General features: G+C 47.3%; 1 protein-coding gene across 4 annotated transcripts in view; it reads right to left on the reverse strand.

The window, feature by feature from the left end:
- ERC2 (ELKS/RAB6-interacting/CAST family member 2) overlaps nt 1-25,584 on the reverse strand; it is a 2,271,945-nt gene that overhangs the window by 807,901 nt on the left and 1,438,460 nt on the right. The gene's annotated exons all lie outside the window — the stretch shown is intronic.

Here is a 25,584-nt window from a genome sequence, read left to right on the forward strand (position 1 = left end):
CAATCCACGCCGCATGCTTCACTTCTCACCCCAGAGGTGTTTTGACGTGGATCAGCCCTAGATCGGGTCTTCAGTTGGACTGCCTCGAGTCTGACCCGGCGGGCAGGTATACTATTTCCAGATGTTATGGACAGGGGTTGGATCTTCTCATTGTTAACTCAAATGGCCCGAACTATGATGACCCAGTGTTCTACCATTCGCTTTGCTCTTTGCTCAGGGGCCGTGTGCCCACCACAGTGATTTGGGTGGGAGATTTTAATTGTATATTGAACACTGAACTCGACCAATCACGGGGGGCTCTTCGTTCCCTATCAAATTCAGCCAAGGCCATTCATTCCATAACCCTACAACCACAGCTGTCAGACGTTTGGAGAGCCAGGTCCGACCAACGGGGCGGTTTCACACACTACTCAGCGCATCACGATATCCATAAGCGCATTGACTATTGGCTTATTTCACATACTCTAATGTCTTCAGTGCGTGACTGTGAGGTTCTTCCTCGTTCTTTCTCGGACCACTCACCTATCCTCCTCACTATTTTGACGCCCTCACGCAACTTCCCTCCATTCTTGTGGAGATTTGCCCCTAATTCCGTCTTCAAATCTGACTAACATAATGCTATATCTGAGTTCTTCGACATCAACGTTGGATCGGTAGATTCCCTTGCCTCGGTGTGGGAGACTTTTAAAGTCTACATCCGTGGGGTTGCCATCAGTAAACACGCAGGAGTCCTCAGATCTATCAGGGGCCGACTGACTTCGCTGGAAAAACGGCTAATTGCGTTGGAAGCGGAGCTAGCTGCCAATAACACCCCTGAGCTGAGGGAGCAGCTCAAGGCTGCTTTGGCCGACTTTCAAGAAGAGGCGGATTGTGAGGTAAAACATATGGGTAAATACGCTTTGGCCAGAGCTTATGGGGAATCAGAAAGGCCAGGTTCTGTGCTTGCAGCTCTAGCTCGCTGCAGATCAGAGACTACACACATTACCGAAGTGCTAGATGAAGACGGTACTGCCTTGACGGAGCAAGATTCGACTAACACTCAGTTTTGTAACTATTATCAAGACTTGTATAGCTCTAAGATCTCTCCTAGTGTTGATGACATAGCACAGTATCTTGAGTATATTGAATTACCGTGGCTGCAAAATTGGCACCGCGAGTTTTTGATACGCCCCATTGAGACTGCGGAGGTCTGACTAGCCTTGAACTCTATGCGTGAGGGGAGTGCTCCTGGTCTGGATGGATTAACAGTTTCCTTTTATAAAGCCTTTAGCGATCTCCTTATACCTCATATAATCACCCTGTTTCAGGAAATGGGCGCAGATGGGATAATGCCCCCGACCATGTGCGAAGCACTGGTCATCACTCTGCTGAAACCTGGTAAGGATCCCCGCGGCTGTCCCTCTTGCCTCCCACTATCCCTAATTAACGTGGACACTAACATTTTTGCTAAGGTGTTGGCTAATAGGCTCCGCCTCTTACTACCCCAGCTGATCGGGCCAGAGCAGGCCGGATTTATTCCCGGAAGCATGCTTGCCTCTAATCTACGTACAGTCTTTGGAGCTATTCAGCACGTTCGACCGGAGGTCCAGGCTGCGGCGGTGTTTTTAGACGCCGAAAAGGCATTCGACTCCATAAAATGGCTGTTCATGCATGCGGTGTTGCGTCGTATGGGGGTCGGCGAGTTTTTTTGCAACTTATTTCGGTGCTGTATAATTTACCCATGGCCCGTGTTCGTACCGGTGATAAGGTTTCCGCCCCATTTCAGATCTCGCGTGGCACCCGTCAGGGGTACCCGCTGTCCCCTTTACTGTATGCGGTGGCTGCCGAACCCTTGCTGAGGGCGCTTAGGGAATATCATGGCCATTGCGGACTTCGTTTCCCCAACTACAATTTAATTGTGTCAGCCTACGCCGATGACACGCTTCTATATATTCATAACCCTGACACTAACCTTGTCCCGGTCATTCGGGAAGTATTGCGATACGGGGGCCTGTCAGGCTTGAAAATCAACTGGGATAAATCCATGATATTTCAGTGATGCCCACTGCAATGGACTTCAGATCCGGTGCTATACCTCTGTATCCAAATTCATACTGATCCAGACCTGGTACTGAGAGCGAACTATGGCAGGGCAATAAATAATCTTGGAGATGATATAGACCGCTGGATTCGTCTTCCACTTTTTGTGGTTGGGAGGGTCGCGCTGATGAAGCTGGTGGTGCTTCCTCGCCTTCTTTTCCTCTTTGTTAACATTCCCATGTTCGTGGCTCAGCATCTCTTTCATGAGCTGCGCTCCCTGATGAATAAATTAGCATGGGCAGGCAAGACGGCCAGGGTCGCTTTGGATACTGTCATGTTGCCTTACACGGCGGGCGGCCTGGGAGCCCTGAATCTAGAACTTTATTACAGAATAGTGCAGGCCTCACACGCGCATAGCTGAGTGCATGGCCCACAGGATCTACTGCACCTCCAGATATAGCGGGTGGTCGCTTCCCCCCATCCCCTGCCCCGTCTTCTCACTCAGGCTCGGCTAATTCCACGGTCCATGCGTGGAACGCCATCCTTAACTTGTTTAGTGGTGCTCAGTTATACTCGCCCCTTTTACAAGTGGAATGGTGCCAATGGTTTGTCTGAAGCTCAGAGAAAGGTACTATCGGCTCCTTGCGACAGTTGAATATTCAGACAATGGGGGACCTTTTCAGACATGGTCGGGTATGTACATGTGAGGAGGTGTCTGAGGGTGATGTGGAGCCTACGGCGCTCACGAAGTTCCAATTCTTTAGAACTCGACATGCACTGCGTTCGCTGCTGGGGGACGATCTCCTGGAACCTATGGTGATCCCTCCTTTGGCCAACTGCTAGGATCTAAGGCGCTTGGTAAATTAATCTCTAGGCTCTATGCTGCGTCCTTATGCAGTAAGGTTCATCCCCATGCCAAGGCCAGACTGGCCTGGCAGGCTGACATTGGTGTTCCCATCACAGACGAAGTCTGGGTCTACTGCTGCGACGTCACGTGCAAGATTTCTATTAATGGCCGTCACAGATTGGCTCACTTCAAATTCCTGAACAGAGTCCATTATTCCCCACAACGACTGCATAGATATGGCCTGCGCGATTCGAATGCCTGTGAGCGTTGTCATATGTCCGGGACTGGGTTCTACCATGTCGCGTGGCTTTGTCCACAAGTAGAGATCTATTGGTCCAATATTTTTAAAATGTTGAGTCCCACTGTGGGACATCCACTAAATCCTGACCCCTTGGTAGCCCTATTGGGATATACGAAATCTCTCCAAAAAACCGCTCATAAATTAATAGCAATGGGTCTACTGCTAGCCAAGCGCAGACTCGCCATGAGGTGGATGCATGGCCCTGTTCCTACTGTGGCTGAATGGGAAAAAGACATGTTGTTTTGTAATACACAGTCAGACGTTTATAATGAGATGCGTCCCCCTTGTAACCGACCGAAGAGTTTCTGGGGTCTATTTGTGCAATATCAACGGTCTAAACAGGATACTGGGGATGCTCAGGAAGAGTGAAGTGCGGACTATTACTAGATGTTACATATTGGGCTCCTTGCTGTATTATGTTTACATTTCTCCATGTTCTTTTTTGAAGCCGATTATGCCCTTGTGAATATTTGATCTCATGTGTGTCTAACAATGTTATATTGCTTTATTTCTGTCTATTGTAGGCCACTTCGACCCATGTATGTCAACATCTTCCTTTTTATAGTGTCGTCATTGAATATGTGATCTGTCTTTAGTTCATAATTTGTCTTTTTGTTTGTAACCTATTGTTTGATTTGAAAACTCAATAACAACAAATAAAAAAAAAATGCGATTGATTTACGACCACATGTGCTTTTGCAGAACAATCTTCTATCCCCGTGGCACGCCCCTTCCTAAGAGCCACTCGCAAAACCTATTTTGTGAGTCGGTAACTGGTTACTGACTCACAAAATATGTTTGGTACATGCTACAACCCTTTTTAGCGGTTGCAAATGAGCCTGTTTCCCATTTGACTGCTAAAACAGTCGTACATCTGGCCCATAATGAGGTAGTAGCTGTGTTAGCCTTACATGGAAGTTGCTTGTCAAGCACCGGTACTCCAATCACATGGCCACCACATTATAGGTTCAATTTCCATGCTTCATCTGGTAATAAGATCAGTTTGTGGCAAAATTCTAAAAAAAGGTAACATTACACTAAAAACAACATTAAAACGTGGATGTGATGATGGGAGATCTCACTGAGATAACACCAATACCATTCACTTTTCTCAAACAGGCTGTATAAAATGTTATGTGCAACCTGTGAAGTGAAATGTTCTAGGGTGAAATAAAATTATGATTCTTATACAATTGTAAGGCGATGATTGTTTTTGTTTCTGCAGCTCCCTCTTAAATGTCCACTGAAAAAAATATAATTGAAATATAATTTGGCACTTAGATAGGTATTACAGTACAGTTTTATAGTTTGATCAAATGTGCTTTTGAAGACATTTTTAATCACAAATCTGCATCACTATTTCATTTGCCTACAGCATGCCATAATATTCACTGTCTGCTTTTTATACTTTTTGTTACTGATGCAACTTGCAGCTATAAGGCTCCTTAAGGTGAGTGTTCTTTCTATCCTTGGAAGAAAAACCACACATAGCAGCCGAAAATAAACTATGTGTGTCTGACTGACTCCAGCTGTAAACCAAGCATTAAGGTCACTGCACAAGCCTTCACCTTAAACACAGCATCACTGTGTGAAAGAGCAAAGCGATTAAGGCATTGGCTGTCTGATTTTGAGTCAATGTGAAGATATCGCAGATCTCTGTTATAAATAAGTTTTTCGCAGCTCACTGAATGCAAGAAACACATTTAAAACTATGAAACGAAAGATAATTCTTAATTTTACTGTGTGCTCTTTGTTACAGACTTCCACACCTATACACATTCCATAATCTTTGACAGCATTCACACACACTTGCAATCCATTCATGTATTTTACTCAATGGTGAACAGTTGCTTCTTTCTGACATCCATAAACGTCTCTGCTATTATATGTCCAACAAATTGCTGATCACATCATTTGTAGCAAACCTGCCATTTCACCTACATCTCTTCCAGCATTCAATTCCACTGGCTAGCACTGGCCTCAATCAATGCTAAACTGCTTCTCCCTCAGAGGGGCCTAATTTGGATGTGGTTTCTAATAGAAAATCCATCCTAAGATAAGCTCCTGCGAATACTGCAGCAGGAAATCCATAGATACACTATTCAGCAAACATTCCACAGTTTTCATCAAAGACCGGCGATAATTGTGCTGAAAGTGTTGCCACAAAATGCGAATCACAGGCTGAAAATATCCCCAAAAATGAATTTCGTGTAAATCCTTGGAATGTGAAGGCTTTGTACTCAAACTCTTTGCCTTAAGTGACAGGAAGCTTGGAGGCTGGTGTGACTGGTGTTTTGGGTACCACAGAAAGAGAGAACTTTGGGCCATATTATCAAGCACGGCGTTAAAATTATCGCTGCTTTAGTGGCAGAAAACTGCTGCTAAAGCGGCGATAATGGGCTTGATAATATGCCGCAGAGAATTCCCATAGAAGCCCATGTTGACACCAGAACATGGGCTTCTATGGGAATTCTCAAGGGCATATCATCAAGCCCATTATCGCCGCCTTAGTTTTCTGCCGCTAAAGCGGCGATAATTTTAACGCTGTTTCTTGATAATACGCCCCCAAATGTATTGCTAACTCTGGAAAGTTCCCTTAGCTCTGAAATAACAATGAACTCCAGGAATCCATTGGAACCACCAATATTCCAACTCATTCACATTCTCCTCCCCCTGCATATTTTGCCGTGCTGTGATCATAGAACATAAGCTTGCACAGTTATGGAAACTGAATCATAATGGGGTGATGGGTTCTGGGAGAGGTGAGTGGCATCTTGTTGGTAATTTTATCCTTAGAGAACCTTTCTTGACCATAGTACGGTGAGAAGTATTCTGTCATTTATTCTTAAAGAAGGCCAGTGACAGTGCCAAAAATCGCCCAACGTAGGGGGAACTGAATGATGACAGCACAGTACACTGTATTATGAGCAACAGAGAAATTAAACGTTATCATTCAGAATGTCATTTTAGAATTTATCTATATTCTCAGAAAATGATTTAACATACAAAAGCCTAGTCTGTCAAATAAGACACCGATGGCTCAGGTATAGGGTCATATAGTCCCGTACAGACTGCTATTTAATTGGCAATGGATTTTCCGGTGTCCCCATGATGTCTTTTGTGTGATGATCATATGATGAGGTGCACAAGTTCTCATTAACTTGACCCACATTGTGTCCTCTCACAATAAGTGATCCTTGATAGTCCACCAACCTTTTTCTCTAGAAGAAACATTTGTTTTCCAAACGATTTCACTTTTAATTTTGAGGAAAATATTTCAGATTCCCAGGTGCTCAGACTGCAGACTGTACCTGAAAGGTCTATTTGGATCCTGAGAGACCTGTTTACTAGAAAAGCAGATTTGCAATGTTTCTCACTGAGATGTCAATATACAGGATCAATCAAAATCAGTTTACTTTGAAAACCAATGGCAACACTGACTCCAGGGTAACCCATCCTTTCATAAAAAAAAGATACACAATACCAAACAGAATCAGCATTTTCCCTTTCATTAACTATTTATCTCAGTACATGTTACTGTTTTAGTTCTCAAGAAAGGATTGGCCAATCTAAAGGTTGACTGCTACTCATAGATAATTAAACAATGAAATGGGGTTGGATTGAACTGTCTCGCAACTGTTGGTGCATTTTGTTTGCAAGGAATGAACTGTCTTGTTACTATTAGTGCATTTTGTGAGCAGGGAATGCACTGTTCAGCAACTGTAGGTGCATTTTGTGTGTATTTACAGAACTGTCCCACTAGTGTTAATACATATTGTGTTTGTATGTAATGAATTGTCTGACAGTTGTTAGTGCATTTTGTGTGCATAGAATAGACTATATCACAAATGTTAGCTCATTTTGTGCATTTATAGAGTGAACTGTCTCACAAATGTTAGTGCATTTTGCGTATTTATAGAATGAAATGTCTCACAACTGTCAAAACATTTTGTATATATGGAATGAACTGTGCACAACTGTCCCATAGTGCCTTTTGTGTTTAGGGTACTTGGATTAGTCCCAGTTTTGATTATTATATATGGCAGAAATGGTCATTACTCATGGGGGAAAAAATAAATGATGGTGTGGGTGAAGACTTTCAGCGAAAAGTTTCAATCAGCCCTTCTACTTATTATGGTTAGTGCCTTAAGCATTATAAGGAAAGACCTCGAAAACATAATTCATTCTGCATTTTCCAAATGTTTTCATATCTGTTATAATGCTGGCATTAGGTCTAATAGCACATAATGTGATTTATTTGGAACTATGCTTTTGGTAAATATTGCTTCAAAGGACTGCATGGCTTACAAATGTGTCTCAGTGTGGTCAAATTATGGAATACAGTAAGAAAACATACAACATGTAGAATTGTGTACCACTGCAATTGCTAATCATCTATTACAGATTGTGCGCATGTCGATCTCAAAATGCAGCATGAGTTTCACCACTGTAATGCTTTCATAAATAAAAAGAAACATCTGGTAAAATCATAATCAGTTGGTTGGAAGCACTCAACAAAAATTGGATCCTGTAGCCGATCAGTTCCACTGTAGGTGTTACTGAGACCTAAGATGTCATGCAGACAGCAAAGGAGTTGGCTTTAAAGATATGTCAGTTAAGGAATTCCTTTTCCTTTTCCAGTTGAAGGGACTTATTTTCTGCAACTTAAAAAAACCTCATTTTCCATTTTGTCATTCTTGCCTGTGCTATTTGATTATGTTTCCCCTTCCACGTGTGACTAGCAGAAAATGTAGCATAGGCCTTGTTCCTCAGAAGTAGGTAAACGTTTTTTTTATTTTATTTTAACAATCTTTTTCAAACATACAAAATACGTGTCTCAGCGCGTCAACAAACCCCCATGTGACAGCATAATATACACATCATTTTTTCTTTTGCAGGGCACAATAAAATACATAATGGCGATGTTATGTTGTTGATCTTTTCACAGTTCGAGACAAACACAGCTATCCCAACTTTTTATGTTTGATGAACATCCGCACCCATGGACAGAAGGTATGTCATGAGAGGTGCCCAGCAATCCCTAGGCCTTGATGATGTCAGCAGTTCCTCAGCATAACACAACAGCTGATCTCTACAATATACTACATCCTTTAACCAATCTTTAAATTTAGGTATATTTTTGCTATCCTAGTTTTGCGCAACTTTTCTTTTGGCTAATAACAAGGCTAACAAAGCAAAGCGTCTATTCTCCGGTTGTAGATGCTTCACAAGCCCCTGGAGACTCATCTGTAGTGTACAGTCCACCTTTTCCAGCACCATCTCAGTGAGCGCCTGTGTGACGGAAGCCCAGAATCCATGAATTCCACAGCACAGCCAGGCAAAATGGAAGAAGTCCGCCTCCTGTGCATGGCATCTTTTACAGCTGGCCAACTCTCTTAGCCCATATCTTTGTAACTGTGTGGGGGTATAATACAGTTGTTGTACATATTTGAAGTGTATTATGCGCAAGTTGCAGTTAGCCGCCAGCCGCCTTGTCACAGAACAACTTAAGTCTCAGTCCTCGTCCCTAAGTGTGATCCCCAGTGAGGTTTCCCAACGCCCCCTTGCTTTGCTGGATTTGGGTGCCGTACCTGCTTGCATAGCGTTATATAATCAAGTAACTAATTTAACCCACGAGGAGCTTGCCAACAATGATTGCAGTGGGCTCCGCGGGATAGGTTTGACAGGGTGTCTCTCATTAAATATTCTGAGTGCTTCCCGAAGCTGGTAGTTAGTGAATACCAACACTGGAGAACTGGGACAACGGTCATTTATGGCATCCATCGTGACAAGGTTACCCTCCGGGTATGCATCACCCATTGTAACTATACCCATACACGCCAGTGTCTCCAGGGCTCGTTTATCATGCGCTACCGAGATTCTGGGGTGGTGCGCTATTCGATACCCCGGAGCATATCTAGGAGATCTACCCGCCCGTCTAGCCATTGCACACCATGCCTGCGCCGTACAATCAGCTGTGCAAATTTCCCTATGGGGGTAGTTTGTATGAGCCTTCGACAGCAAAGCCACAAGTCGCTCTGGAAACACATCATCCGCCTCCACCGCGACATGCGGAATAAAAGAGGGAGGGTAATACCAATAATGAGCAAACTGTGCCTGAGCACATAAATAATACATATAAAGATCTGGGGCTGCAAAGCCACCCTGCACGTACGGCCTCATGATAGTTTCCCAGCTACACGTGGATTTCTTGCCCACCCAGGTCAAACGGAGTGGTGCAGAGCGCTGTCTGGAGAAAAAAGAGCCAGACAGCTTAATAGGAACATTAGTAAAAAGATACAGAAACCTAGGGAGTATAGCCATCTTTATCACTGAGATTTTGTCAGCGAGGGACAGCGGCAATTTAATCCACCTATTCACCTGCTCTTCAGCCAAAACCAATGCCTTGCCAAAGTTTTCCCTCAACACTATCTCTGGATCCTTGTGTACCCACACCCCTAAGTATTTCACAGGATCCTCCGTCCATTCCAACAGATATTCCAGTGTGAATTGTCTCATACTAGTGGTTAGTGGAAAAACAGAAAACTTTCCCCAGTTAATTCTGAGCCCCGACAATCTTTCATATTTAATGTATTCACGGCTCAAGTCTAACTCCTCCTAAGGGTTATGAACATATAGCACCATGTCATCCGCAAACATGGAAATTATGAGCGGCCTCTGCCTAAATTGTAATGCAGCGCCCACGTGTTTTTGTCGCACCATGCACGCTAACGGCTCCATCATGATAGCAAATAAAAGCGGGGATACCGGGCAGCCCTGCCTAGTTCCTTTATGTATTTTTATGATGCTAGAGTGAGAGTTATTAATCTGCACTCTTGCCACAGGAGATGAATACAGAATATCTATCCATTGTATAAAAGCAAACAGCAATCCCCTCCTTCTCAATGTGTCAAACATGTACCCCATTGAATTGAATCAAATGCCTTAGCCGCGTCTAGCAACACTGCAGCAGCCTTAGTATCTGGGTCTAGTTGATGCAACACTGCACACACTGTTCTTAAATTGTGAGATTTGGACCGTAATGGGAGATATCCCGATTGGTCAGGGAGAACTAACACTGGCAACAGAGGATGCAATTTGGTGGCAATTATTTTAGCAATTATTTTTGTATCAATATTCAATAAGGAGAGCAGGCGAAATGACTCGCAGCTGTTTGATCACTTACCCGGTTTAAGCAACGTAACGATAAATGCCTCCCTAAGTGTGGGTGGTAGAATTCGACTCTCATAGGCCTCGCTATACATGTTTACTAGATGCGGAGCAAGTAGATCTGCGTACTCTTTGTAAAATTCTCCCGGCAACCCATCAGTGTCGGCCGCCTTGCCGGATGGTAATGTCCGTATTGCCTCTTTCACATCTTCCATCATGAGAGGTTGCATCAGGTACTCCCTCTGCCAGTCCAAGAGCCACGCCAGCGCGTTCTCTGAAAAAAAGGCAAGGGTCTCCGCACTGTCAGCTTTCTCCCCAGGGCCATATAGTTTAGCATAATACTCTCTGAAGCACTCCACTATTTCAGGTGTGTTATGGGATATGGTGCCATCTAAACCCTCTATGTACGTGACATATTCCTGTGTCCTCTGATCTTTTAGTTTTGCCACTAATGTACGGCCATGGCGACCCCACTCCCCATACGCCCTCGCCATTCAAAGCCTAGACATGTGTTTAATCTCTTGTTCTGCTGTTTCATTATATTCTGTTATCAGATCCCTAATTTCTGCCAGCCTTTCAATGTTCGACGTATTTGCATACTCTTTTTCTAAGCGGGACAATTCTACCTCAATGTGTCTCATGCGGGAGCGTAATGCCTTTAGAACACCTGCATGTAGCCCTATGCAGGTACCCGTAATCGTAACTTTAATTGCCTCCCTAAGAGTACCAGCACTTTCTACCATACCCTTATTCTCACTAAAAAAGAGTTTGATGGCCTGGCGCACCTCTTCGTTAAAAACCGGGTCTAGCAGTGATGAAGGCTGCAGGCGCCACTGAAATGGCTGTCAGTGTCTAGTCGGTATGTCGATGTCCAGCACCACCGGTGAGTGATCCGAGAGCGTTCATTTTTTTTTTTAAATACAGATTTTTATTGGTTTTCATAAGAAGCCATATGAACAGCCCCATGGGCAGTACAGAGAAGCAGTTGAGAGGGCAATATGTATTACAATTACAGACATTAGTACACCTAAAGCCCTCCCAGAACCGGATGCAATCAAAGAGTCCCATCCAGGAGCCCCCAGGAGCATTCTACTGGCCCCCCACTTCCTCCCCTGTGATCAATTTGGCATACAGCTCAGCTCTCCTTCACACATGTTACAGTCCAATAGTCATATTCAAGTAGGAAACTCCCAATATTCATCCCGCCCCCCGATCGTCAAACACCCCAACAAATTCCCCCCTCCCCATTCACCCCCCCAGGCATGCCGTTGACCATTAAACTGCCCAGGCAGTCGCCTAGACCATTTGCACCTCACACCATAATCCCTGCCTCGCAAATCTCAACCTATAGTGACCCAAAAACCACCAGGGGAGAGTCCTTGCCAGGGCCTCTCCGGACCCATCGTGCCCCTCGGCTATCAGATGTCAGCTACTTCAATCAGCCTGTGCACCCTCCAACTCACGGAGCCCTCCCTCCCCTTCTTCAATCGGATGTTTAACCAGTTCCATGAGCGCCACCCACGCACGAGCCATTTCCATTGATTTCTCACTCCCATTGCGCCTGGCCAGGCGTAGTGTGCAGTTCCCTTCGCTCTCTGCCCACTTCGCAAACTCCCTGCACCAGCGCATAAGAATAGGCCCCTGTTTCGCCTTCCAATGGGTAGTAAGTTCCCTTTTTGCCAGGACCAACCCCAGATCAATGAACTTGCTGGTAATCTTGGTCATAGCAGTGTGCAGAAACCAGTGCAAAAAACAACCCCCTGGTGTCATGACTATCTCCCTCTCAGTCACAGTCGCCAGGGTAGTCGTCACCCCTCGCCAGTGGTCCTCGAGGCGTGGGCAGCCCCAGAACATGTGTAGAAATCCCGCCCCTTCCACAGTACATCGGGGACAAGCGAACGATACTCCAAAATAGGCGTTGATTTTGCCGGTAGTTAGGTACGCCCTATGTAAAACATAGAATTGGATCAGCTGGAAGCGCACATTCCGAGAGCTTTTCCATGCTCTCTCGACCACCGCTCCCCAAGGCTTCTCCTCAATGGGCACCCCAAAGTCCGCTTCCCATTTGAGTCGTAGCGCTGCCAGAGTTTGACGCAAGTCCTGGGTAATCTGCCGGTACAGACAAGTCACTCTTTGAAAGTTTCCGCTACCATCACTATATATTGACAGGCGAGAAACGTGCTAGGCTCCACCAGTCCTCCCCGCCAGTGCTTTCTAACAGCCGCCGTCAGAGCTGCATGAAATAGAGAGTCCCCTCATGGGAGATCATGGTGCTCCATGAGAACACTGAAAGGAAGGAGGTTGCCATCCTCCTAAAGGTCACCGAATGTGATGACCCCTGCCTCCTCCCAGGACCGCAGCTTGCTCCAGTCACCCCTATGGGGTAGCACCTCGCACATCCCCAATGGAATCTCGGGCGCGTACGGGATTATGACGCGCCCTCCTGGTGAGCCGCACCCAGCACTGTCGCACCGCACGCAAATCTGGCGGCACCGACCCATTTCTCAGTGGCAACCGCAGCAGAACACTGGACAAAAGACGCCAGCTCGGATCGGACCCCCCCTGGTCTTCCAGCTGCCGGATGCGACCCGCTACCCATTTCGTAAACCATTGGAGCTGTGTAGCATGATAGTAGGCCTCAAGGTCCGGCAGGGCAAAGCCCCCCTCTGCTCTGCCCCCTTGCATAGTAACCAGAGCAACCCTCCTTCTCCCAGTCCCCCACAAGAACTCTGTAATCAAAGTGTTGAGCTGCGCAAAAAACTTACTCGGGATCCAAACCGGGAGTGTCCCAAAGTAGTAGAGGGACCTCGGCAGAGTGACCATCTTCACTAAGGAACCCTGCTCACTACGGATAATGGAAGAGTCCTCCAAAAATCGAAACAAGTCTTGGCACTGCGCATCGCTCGTCCCACATTACCTTCCAAAAGGTCTCCATAATCATGATAAATCTGGATCCCTAGGTAAGGTAAACAATGGGTTTCCCACGGGACCTTTTCTGCACTCTGCTGGTCTATCCTGTCGGAACTGGTGGGGAACAAACACAACTTGGCCCAGTTCACACGGAGCCCTACAACTCTCCCCAAGACCTCCAACAAGTCCGTCGCTCTCCGAAGCGCTTCACCCGAGTTGGCCAGGAACATTAGCAGATTGTCCGCATACAGCGCGATATGCTGCACCTGCTCTTCTACCATCAGCCCTGAATAGAATCTCCCTGTCCTGGCATGAGCCGCCATGGGCTCCATCGCCAGGGCAAACAGTAGGGGGGACAAAGGGCACCCCTGCCTTGTCCCTCGGGTAACTTCGCAGGCAGCAGAGATCAAGCCCCCTTTTCTGACTCTGGCGGTGGAAGCGCTGTACAAAAGCGCAGTCCACTGTATAAAATGGTCCCCCAAGCCAAATTCCCACAAAACATTAAAAAGGTAGGGCCATTCCAGGCTATCAAAGGCCTTCTCAATATCGACTGCAAAAATGCAGGCCTCCTCTTTATCATACGTGTTGGACCCCAAGATGCGCATGAGTCTGCGAACATTCATCGCAGTATTTCGGGAGGGTATAAATCCAGCTTGATCCCTGTGGACCAACGTCGTCATGTGAGGCATCAAGCGACTAGCCAGTACCCAACTTAAGATCTTATACTCCAGGTTAAGCATCGCGAGGGGCTTGTACGAGGAGCGATCCCAAGCGAGTTTGCCCGGTTTAAGAAGGGGGACTAGGATTGCCTCACGTGTGGAGGCAGGGAGGATGCCCTCCTGACGTGCTCTATTATACAGTGCCACTAGGCAGGGAATCATGACATCTGCATGGCGTTTTGGTCCTGGCCATGTGTTTTATAGTGCTACGCACTTCACCCGCCTCAATATCCCTAAGAAGGGATTCAGCCTCTTCGGGTTCAATATTAGGGAGGTCCGCTCCCTGCAAAAACCCCTCATCTCCAGGGAGCCCAGGGCCCAGCCTGCTCCGATACAGCTCCGTGTAATATTGCAAGAATTGGTCGTTGATACCTCGTGGGTGTAAAAAACCTCATCTCCCTGGCCTCTCAGCGCCAAGATCGCCGCCGTCCCCCTACGCGCTGGGTTGGCCAGCCATGCGAGCAGCATGCCAGATTTGTCACGCTCCGCGTGCACCCTATCCGTGTAAGCCTTATAATCAAAGCAGAGCATTCTCTAGACTTGAACTGCCAGCTCTTCCCGGGCCGCAAGTAGCTCAGCATGTTTATCCAGGCATACCGGGCGCTCCTTCTCTGAATCCCGTAGCTTCTGTTCCACCCTTAGTACATCATGTAACAGCACTTTTCTCACTCCCACCACTTCTCCTATACAGCGCCCCCTGACCACCGACTTAAAAGCATCCCATTCAACTAGCAGCATAGATGCTGTGTTAGCATTGAACCTGAAATACTCCTCAATTGCCGATCCTACAGTATCTCGGAACACTGGGTCTTCCAGTGTGTCTGGTCTGAGTCGCCATGTGGGGATGGCAGGACGATCCCATAGCCAATGTAAAATCACCAGCAGCGGATTATGATCAGATGACGTTCTAGCTAAGTATTCACTATGTACCATCCCCCCATGCACGTCTGGAGAACAAAGGACCGAGTCTAACCGAACATTTATGTCATGTAACGGCAAAAAATAAGAGTAATCCTTATAAGTGGGGTGATGAGCCCTCCATGTATCAGTCAGTCCCCACTGTTGCTGCCACGTCCGCCGCACCAAAGCCAGTCTGTGTACTGGGGTATCTACCAGAGGAGGATGAGAGCGGTCCAGAGAGACATCAGTGATGCAGTTGAAGTCGCCCTCCAAGAGCACGGACCCTGTCAACAGGGGTGCCAGCCGCCCTGAAAGATGTGCAAAAAATGAGGCTTGATTGGTATATACTCCCTAGGACAATGTCCCTCCCATCTAGGTGCCCCGTCACTACAACATATCTTCCATCGGGGTCAATCAGCTGCCCAGTACTCTGGAACGGGACCCCAGCCCTAATCCAGATCAATGCACCCCGTGCAAAAGCCGAGAATGTTGTGCAGAACACCTGTCCCCGCCACCTTCGCTGCAAGGCTAATTCCTCTTGTTTGGTTAAGTGCGTCTCCTGCAACAATGCAATCTGTACCCCTCTCCTTCTAAGGTATGCATGGATCTTGTGGCGGCGTGTCATAGTGTACATCCCCCTAATGTTCCAGGATAAGCACTTAATACCTATGGCGGTTCCCATGGCATGACCTTTCGTGCGCTACCCTCCTTACCCCCCAACGGCATGCCTGGCCCCCAGAACCCATCCCCCCAAACTACCACTCCCCAGGACAGGTTCCCTTGAACTAGTTCCCATCCAAACTGGTAAAACCATCAACTGTGCACAAAAAGGTAGTGAGGTGTGTGCTGACCCTATGGGACCCAAGCCCCTCCTGGTCCCCCCCCCGCTCTACACAAATACTGGGGTCCCCAACAGTACCGGCCAACTGGTGCCCCGGCCCTTTCTCTACAAACCTTAAACCTTGCAATGGACAATCCTGAACAGCGATGCAAGTCCGTCTCACCCATCCACCGACCTTCAGGTCACCCAATCAGGTCCGCTGTCTGCGGAGTGACCACCGGTAGTTCAGATTCAGAGTCCGCATTCGTGCTTCCGGGCGGAGTTGTCTCAGATCCTCCCAGCTCCCGGCCAGTGGAAGCAGAATTCAGGCTGGCCTCGCCCCGACTGATCTCTACTATCACTCTCACTGCTTTATCCTGCTCGAGGCGGCGATCCAGCGATGAAAGGGCCCTCGACGAGCCCGTATGGACAGGGGATCCCCTCCGCCTGGATCTCGTCTGGCGCTTCTCCAGCCACTACCATACATCCTGCGGGGTGGTGAAGAAGAGTGTTCCAGTGCCGTCCTCCACTCCCAAGCGCGCCAGAAAGAGCATGGCATATGATATGTGAAGTTGATGCAATATTCGTTTAAGAGCAAGGAAGGAAGCGCGCTGCCTTTGGACCTCTCTAGTGTAGTCCGGGAAAAGCATCACTTTGGAATTCTTGATTTGGAGATGCTGTTTCTCCCGGGCCCGCTGTAGTAGGTTGTCCCTGTCACGGTAGTGCAGTAGTCTCACCACCATCGGCCGCGGAGGTGCGCCTGGTTTAGGAGGTCTAGCCAGGACCCTATGGGCCCTCTCAAGAGCGAAGAATGGAGAAAGTCCTTCTGGGCCGACCTCTGCCTTGAGCCACTCTTCCATATAACGAACAGCGTCGCCCCCCTCTGCCCGTTCCGGAACTCCCACTATGCGGAGGTTATTCCTGCGGGAGCGCCCCTCACTGTCTTCTGCTCTCACCTCCAAGACTCGAACTTTTTCCTCCACCAGCTTCAAGGAGCGCTGCAAGGTGGCCACTGCGTCTGGGACCTCCTCTAGTGTTTTCTCGGTCGCCTTCACTCGCTCTTTCAATTTTCTGTGGTCGTCCTTGAGCAGCGTGAGGTCCACCCCAATGGCGTCGATTTTGGTCTCAAGGGCCTCCCTGGACGAGGTGATGGCCTGTATTATGTCTGCCAGCATAGGGCTCCCCAGGGCATCTGTACTTTGACGCTCCATCACCTCTTCGTCGTAAGTCTGTTGGCCCGCTCCTTCCACCTGGAGGGCTGTGAAACCCTTTTTTTTGTTTACTGCCCCATCACCGTGGGCTATGAAAGTCTGCGTAGCACCTCACCAAGATCAGGAGCACATTGTCACCAGTAACTCCGACCCACCAGTGCAGCCTCTTCCAGCTGGTCAAACAGGCCACTGTATTCGGGGTAAGCCCCTGCCGATGGCATGTGTTCAGGGCAATGACACCCAGCCGTGATTGCAGTCAGCACAGGGAACGCAAGTACCCCGGTTTCTTTTGCTGCTCCGATGATGACACCCACTGCCCCACTTTTGGCAATCAGTGCTCAAGTACAATTGGCACCTTCATTTTCCCCTGATGCGAAGTGGGCCGTGACATCCGGTGACCCCAGTCAAGACCACACATGTAGGCAGCGTGCGATTTTCCGGCCTTCCAGCACATCCCAGTCACACTAACAGTGTCCTCGCGTCTTCCAGGTGGCTCTGTAACGGTTAGCAGAGGACTGGCCTCACCTGTCCAGGAACAGCCCCCCCCCCCCCGCAGCGGTCCCTGCAGCTGCCCATCTCCAGCACCAGCCTCCCTCGGCGTCCCTTACACTGGAGGGATAGTGCTCCTCAGCTGCAGCAGCACGCTCCGCAACTGGGCCCAAGGAAACAGTCTGAATGTGAAGGTTCTGGCTCTTCACCCCCAGGCTTCGCCTCTCTTGCAGGCGGGTTTCAATTGTAGGGCAGCAGCGCAGCTCCCCACAATGCTCCTATGCGCGTCTGCCAGCTCCGGCTGCCAATTTGGAAGCTCCGGCTTCCGTTTCAAGTCTGGCAAGGCTCTGCAGGGCACCGCCAATCCACTCTCCAGCTCACCCCAGCAATGCCCAAGGCTGTGGGAGAGCAGCTCCCTAGCGGTACAGAGTTTGCGGAACTCAATGGTGCTCCCCATATGCACTCCAGTGCCGGCTGTGACCGCAAATGGTCCCGCCTCCGCACCAGTCCAGGTAACCCACAGCAGGGCAATGCCAAATCGCTCACCAGTCTTCAGCCGCAAAATACAGCGCAGCGGCAGGTAAGCTCACTGCGCAAATCGAAGCTCACAGCGCTCTATCTGCACTCACCGGCTGCCATTTTCAGTGCTCCATCCCCCTCTCCGATCACGGCAGGTCCTCGGAAGGCGCCGATTCCCAAGGCACTCCTCTTCAGCATGCAGTCGCCTCACCTCGTCAATGCCTCCACCACTCCACTGCTTCTGCGAAATAAGGAGCTCTGATCTCGCCGTTCCAGGCTCCGCAATCCACCTTAGTAGTGCCCCGCCGCCATCTTGTCTCCACCGCAACCAGGGCAGTCAGGCAGATTTGTCGGGCATTCAGCCCAATGGAGGCCTTTGCCCTCGTTGATCACAGAAAAGGGCCCCTTCAGGTCTGCAGGATTATTGTGAGCAAGGGGAGGCCATGGACGGAGCTCCGAGGTCTGCTTCCCCTCACATCGGCGCCAAGCCATGCCCCCCGATCCGAGAGCATTCGTGGCATGTGCTTAGCACCTTTAACCTAGGGAGCTGTCGCTTCAGAGATAAGCCAGTAGTCCAGCTTGGACCACGATTTATGAACTGCCGGCAGGAATGTGCCCTCTCGGATGTTGGGGTGTCTATCCCTCTAAATGTCCCTCAATTTAAATGAATGCATAATATCCTCTATTACTTGTGCAGCTCATTTCCCTTGCCATGGCGTTTTCGCACTCCTATCCATCAATGGATCCAGATAGGTATTTAGGTCCCCCCCCATAACACCAGCTCTGGTTGCATTTGGAATAACTTATTTTTAAGGCATTGATAAAAATCAGGATCATCAATGTTGGGTCCGTAGGTTGTGATGATCATTAGGACCATCCCCATCAGATTTCCCTGTATAAGAGTAAAGCGGCCCAAGTGATCTGAGTCAGTCGCCATCAATTTGAACTGTGTACCCCGTTTAACCAGGATCATTACCCCCCTTGTGTAGTTGGAGTAGGAAGCTGCCACTTTTACCATTGCCCATATTCCCCCATCCCTGCCTTTGCCCACTCATGTCAGGTGTGTCTCCTGCAATAATGCCAGTTGCACCTGTTGTCTGTCAAAGTACGCAAGGACCTGTCTATTCTTTTTAGGATTATTCAATCCCCTCACCTTCCACGTCATTAACCTGATGTAACCCCCCATTTAACAATTTCTCCTTGCATCATAGCTTGTGCTTGTCCAGGCTTGGGTTTTTCGTATCATGCCCCCAAGTGATGTACTGCTGTGTATGTCATGTCACGTGTTTGAACATAACTGTCGGAGCACCCCCCACCCACTTCAGCATCCCAATCATGCAAAGACATATGCCGAACATATATTCAGAAAACATAACAATCAATGCGGGGATTACCCACTTGGGGCGACTAGGTACCCGTTTCCCACCCGCAGAACAGGTGTGGCTGGGCACGCGTTACTTATACCTCACGTGCATCCCCCTAGATTAACAAATATGTAATTACCTTATACTAAGAAAGGATTCCCCCACCCCAGCACTTCCTTAAACTCCAGCCCATACAAAATTGAAGTAAATATTCTATGCTTGCAGTGAACTAACACAGTAACAAACTCCCTTTTGCCTGTTCCATCACCACTTCGAAACAACTGGGCAGATCCAGGGCTGCCAGGTTTGCAGGTATTGACATCTGTCCATATTCCTGTAGGGAAACTACACCCCCGTAGATTTTTGCAATGATGGGACATGGCGGAGCGCCCGAGGGTGGATTAGGTGAGAGGGAATGATGCGCACGCTCAACAATGAGCACTTGCAAGAGTTGCTACGCTCTAAACAAATCCCGCAGCATCCCCTCCACATAATCCTCGAGCCGCCCAGTGTTCGTGCTCTTGGGAACACCCATTATTCATAAATTATTGCGGCGGGTGTGAGCCTCCAGGTCTTAATTTTTGGCTCAGATGACTTCGAGCAGCTTCTCTATGTTTTAACATTTGCCTGCTGTGGTATGGGCTTCATCCTCAATGTTGGATATACGTTGCTCTGCTGTCGTCAGGCGTTCCCCTAGTTTATTTAAGGTAGCCGTCATATTGTCCATTCTGAGCGACAGCGTGTCTATCTTGCCATCAATGGCAAGCAGGCTTTGTTGCATAGCTTGTAGTGTTGCCTCTAGTTTGGAGGTGTGGGGCAGTCCCGCATCCAACTCACTGTCAGACTGCTCACCTGCAGGTTGAGTCATACCGCGGGCCTCAAAGGAGAGCTTGGAGTGTGGCTTATCAGTCTTCCCCATCTTGCTCTTTGACCTTGCGCACACATGAGACTCTATTGCCCAAACAGAGATGCGCTCCTGCTGCTTTCCTCACAATTAGCCGCTCGTAGGCACCACTACCGCCGCACACGACACAATCAGTCTGACTTCACAGCCTCTTTGATGGTTACAGACACAGACACAATGCAGCCAGCGCCTCTTTTGAAAAGCACAGACCTCCTTTGTAGATCACTGCTCCAACCAGACCGCAGCCACCTGGGCCCAGCACGGCCACTCATGCACCGTTCGATTTGCAGCACAACCTCGTTTACCCTTACTATGTGTTCTCCCCCCCTTTTTACTGTCGTATGTGTTGTCACCTTTGGAACAGAGCTGCCTCCTCTCCCTCGCCGACCTTGCACACTGTAAGGCTTACACAGCCCAGCAGGACTCCACTACACATAGAGCGTCAACCCGACCTTACTTGTGGGACTCTGGGCTTCCCTATACCCTTCCGCGCTGTAGCCGGCAAGCCACCTCCGCAGCCGCCATAGCACACATTTGTCACTGCCTCCTCACCCAGCGTGGATATCCCCCCAGGCGACAGTCTTCGATGCTTCCTGCTCCTGCGTTGTTATCGCACCACAGGGGCGAGAGGGGATCCGGTCGCCGTTAGACTGCTAGACGTCACAACGGGCTGCCCGCAATTTCTGTGTAATCCGCGCCTCGCTTACGTAGCGGCAGTGAATGCACCTTACCGCCTGATACAGTCATCTTTGTCGGGCCGCCGCAGTTCACCTGGTTGGGTGCATCTCGCCACGGGGCACCAAGCTCCAGTCGTGGTTTCACAATCAGACCGCCGCTAAGCCGTGGCAAGTGCAGACCATTGCAGCAGTCAGAGGCCCGCCCGCGCCGCCATCCTGTGTGCGGCAGACCGCAATGATCTTCACACTGCCACACGAAACCGGTTTCAATACAGGGGCTGATCAACCTACTCCACGCTGAGGTGAGTCCTTCTTCATTCCTCTGCCATTCTACTTCGTTTTTGGCACTGGATGCACGCTTGGTCAGCAGATTTTTGATGGATAATTGGCCTGACCGGCAGAGCTGCACTACAGTGCGACCATCTAGCCGTGGGCTCGCTAGTGCCCCCACCAGAAGTAGGAAAATGAATTTAACTGAAGTCCACCTTACGCTATTAAAGTTATTGATAATTACCTTCAGGAAGAATCAGAAGGTCATAGCACCCTCTGGTGCCAGGGTACAACCACAAACAGTAGTGCTTAGATGAAAAACCTTTAAGCATTGAAATCTATGTGGGTCAGATTTACTACATTTTCTTGCATCGGAGCACTGCAACCAAAGTTGCTGCATTGTGTGAAAGAGCAAAATGAGAACAGTGCAATATCTATTAAGTTATTAAACAGTTTTTCTTTGTCCCTACGATGTGCAAATGCACGCACCCTTGCCTCATGGTGCACGGAAGGGTGTACACTTATGTCCAGCAAAGATTTTGTACTGGAAAGATAGCCTTACAGTGCAAAATACTATGCTTAGACTTAATGTAACAATTTTCCCACTTTGATGGTGTCCTGTGCAGTGCAAACCACATGCTAAGTTGGATAACTTTGAGAAAAAAAAACTTTGCTCACACATTACGTTTGCCTCGAGGAGGCTTTAATTTTTGACGACAAGTCCTGTGTACTTTTTTAGTAGATAGGGCTTTGCATCAAAATCCATATCTCATTGATTGGATTGCCCTTGAACCACAATGGATTGCCCACTCGACAAAATGTAGTGCAAAGTCGCACAAAGTGCTATTTTTTGCTACTTTATGGCTACTTTCCAATGCAAATCAGGATTTGTGTTGGAAAGCTAATTCCAAATACTCTCTACTACTGTCACTTTTGTGGTACAAAGCATTAGTAAATCTGCCCTTGGGTGTCTAAGGATGGCCACAGTGTAGACTTCCTCAAAGGTGAACTCATTCAATGAATTCAATTAAATAGCAGACCAGAGTAACAAATGTGCTTCTGCCAACAATAATGCAGGAGGTTAGGTGATGCTGAGGGTGCCACCAAAACTAGAAAAGGGATCTTAGCTTCGACCAAGTTATGGTCTAGATTACAAGGTGTTCTAGAAAAATATTAAATAGGAGAGGTTTAAGGAAGAAGAAATAACCCATTCTCTTTTACCATAAGGTGCTTGAAAAAGGTTTTCATTAATGGTTGCCAATCTAGGGGAAAGTGGTCTTTATTTTGCCAATTACAGGTTCTTGGCAAGATTTCCTGGTGCAGCAGCATGCAGAGATCACCCAGCAGATGTGGAAAGCATTGTTATTGAGGTCTGGGAAGGTCCACCAGTTGCGATTTACAGGAGTACTTCACAAAAATGTCTGTAAATGTATTTTAAGTTGTTAAACATATTTGAGGCTCATGATTCTTCTTGTGTGTTTCTTTCAGTGAATTGTTCTTGGTTCTCAAGACCTACTTTTCCTGACCTGAGGTTGTGAACAGAGGTGTAGTGTGGTACTAGTTCCTGTAGATATTAGGACTCTTTCACTCATAGCAAGTAGAGGTCCTTCAATATCAGATAAAATGATCAGCTCTGCTTGACTCAGGGATGTTTGACGCTTCTACACATCTTTCTTTAATTCCCTGGCATACCGCAGAAAACAGCACACTCACCAAGCCAGTATCAGCACCCATGTAAATCTGAGGCAGTGACACACCGAGAGGAGCACAAGAACCATTGCAAACATAATGAATTGCAAAGTAATAGTTATCACAAAGGGTGATTGAAAGTTCTCAGTTGACACCAAAGTTTTTGAATTTCTCCCTGACCGAGAGGGCCAGTCTTAGCTACAATGGCTACATGAAAGAAGGAGTACTCTAAATGGATCACTGATAACTGGGATCCACATTTTGGAGCTGTTCAGCCTCAATTTTCCAACATCATACAGTGGTAGGCCTGTTCCAACCATTTTGCGATTCTGTTACTATTAAAGGGAATTTGCTGCCCTGCGCCGTGTGACAGGTAAAGAGCAGTAATGCGCTATATTTAAATAAATACGGTGCAGTCATGCCTTTGTCCTTGTGTTGGTGCCATTTTGGTTGCCTAGCACCAAAGCAGGCAGCCTTGCACCATTGGCAGGATTATTTTTGTGCAGGAAGGTGCTCCTTCCCGCACAAAAACAATCCCCTGAGAAAATATTTCTCCTTGTTACGCCTCATCTGGGAAGGTGTAGCATTTTGGCACAATGCCAGGCCTACCAGCAATGATGAATCTGAGAATGCATCAAAAACCATAGAAGTTTCATGGGAACATCCATGCAATGCCCATGAAATGCCTTCCAAGAGCAGAGTAATGCAATGCAGTGATTTGTGCTGCATTGCGTTACTTTGGATTTATGAAGCCACTCAGGGCCATGCAAGGTGGCCTTGTGTTGCTTCATAAATCGCATTTTAACATGCTCCATTATGATTACGTGGTCGAAATGATCACAAACTGTGATTTAGGAGAATCAGGATTTCCATTTGTCTTGCAGTATTAGATAGGAGCAGCTCTTTGCTCTTGTTAATAAAGTCATAATCATTACCTCTTAGTGCTGAAAAGCCTGATTGATAGACATGTAAGTTCTATTTGACTCTGCCAGTTTTGAATGTTGAAGAGTAGGCTCACCCTTCAAGTTTACTCAGAAATTGGAGGTTAGATATTGGCAATATATTTTTCGGTTCATCTGTCTAACTAGGTGCTTCCTCCACAATGAGGCAATGCTGTCTTGTTTCATGGCCTTTTGGACAATGCTCTGCAGGGGTGTCACACTGATCACTGCTGCAAATTATGGCACCAGTATGTAAATGTAATGATGGATCTGGGACAGAATTGGTTCAAGGTTACCATCTGCTTTCAGACATTGAGATATACCCAGGGACGTTTGACAGAACTTTTGGTAAAGAGATGGAGAGAAGGAGAAGGTTTCTGACTTAACTTGGGCGTCCACCCTCATCTTTTTATTTCTTTATGTGGAAAAAGAAACACATGTCTTCACAGTATTTGGAGAGGACACCTAAAGCCAACTTGTAACATTTTTGCTTAGGGGCCTCTCCAATTTTACAATGTATCAGACTTTCAGAGTCGTGTGGATTTTGAAGTTGATTTTCCTCCAAGGTTTTTCTCCAGCACTAACCGAGGTTGTTTTCCTTCATTTTCTAGATTTATAGTCAGCTTTGCTTTCATTTACTGACCCGGGCCAACTATATCAATAATATTACTTATTATATCAGTGGATGATTCTAGGCCCTTCTCTAGTGGCCATGGTAACCAAAGTCTGCTGAAAGCTTTACGGAATCTAACATTTGAAAAGTTATGTCTGTGGTGGCATATGGTATTTGATTTCAATTTGGAGGCAGAATTTATTTCGATACCACAGTGATAGTGAATAGTTCTACCATGATGTGGACTGTGCTGCCATGATAGAGGTTTACAGACAGTAGGCAAATATTAGGTCCAGATTGTGACCTCCTTTGATGGTTGAACATTAGCAATTCTAAGACGTTTAAACCTTCTGACACATATTTGTTCTCTGGATCATCCATTCAGAGGTTGAATTCCTGCATTAGTAAGAAATTCCAGAATAAGGCTCATGAGAATAGTGTGAGACCTGTGGTTCATCTATGATGATGGGGCTATATCAAGGGTTCTGAAGGATGATTTGTAGTACAAAATGGACAAGGTCCTCATAAGAAAATATCATGAAAGGGAGTTCCATGCAGGAAATGGAATTCAGGTTGGTCTGTGCTACTCTTCCAGCTCCACCATCAGTTTTGATCTTTGAGATGATTTAGTAATGGGAAGGCAGAAACTTATCAAGCAAAGAGGTTGTATTTTCTGAGAATCAGATCTTAGTCATCGATAGAATGTAACAACTTTCCTCATGCAAGCATGCATTTGACAGGTGAGTGTGGGTTGGTACAAATCAATCCATCTGCACCCGACTGCTGCCACCTACCAGGAATTCTGTCTCTCAGTTCTCAGAGGTAAGATAAACCACCAGATTGTACTACTCCAGCGACACCCTCATGAAGATTAATACTGAGATCACATCACCAAAGTTGGAAGCTTTACTGTGCCATACGCCCGTATCTCTGGAACATGGCATGCCCACTTAGTGTAAATTCTGTAGTTTCGCTTTCACCCGATATCTCCTGTTGTCATGCTTGGGTATTAAGGGGACACTATTGTTCAGGATCATTCTATAAGTATTCCATGCTTACTCCCAAGTGAACAACAAAACACTGACAAAACCCATTCTTTGATAATATGTCTTTATTGTAAGATGTGTTCCCTTCCTAAACATGCAACCGAAATATGGACCTCAGGACTACTCATGAAACTGATTTATGCTATTATCTGAAACCTGGCTTAATCCTTCAGAA

This window comes from Triturus cristatus, chromosome 9 (assembly GCF_964204655.1).
Source record: "Triturus cristatus chromosome 9, aTriCri1.1, whole genome shotgun sequence".
Taxonomy (NCBI): domain Eukaryota; kingdom Metazoa; phylum Chordata; class Amphibia; order Caudata; family Salamandridae; genus Triturus; species Triturus cristatus.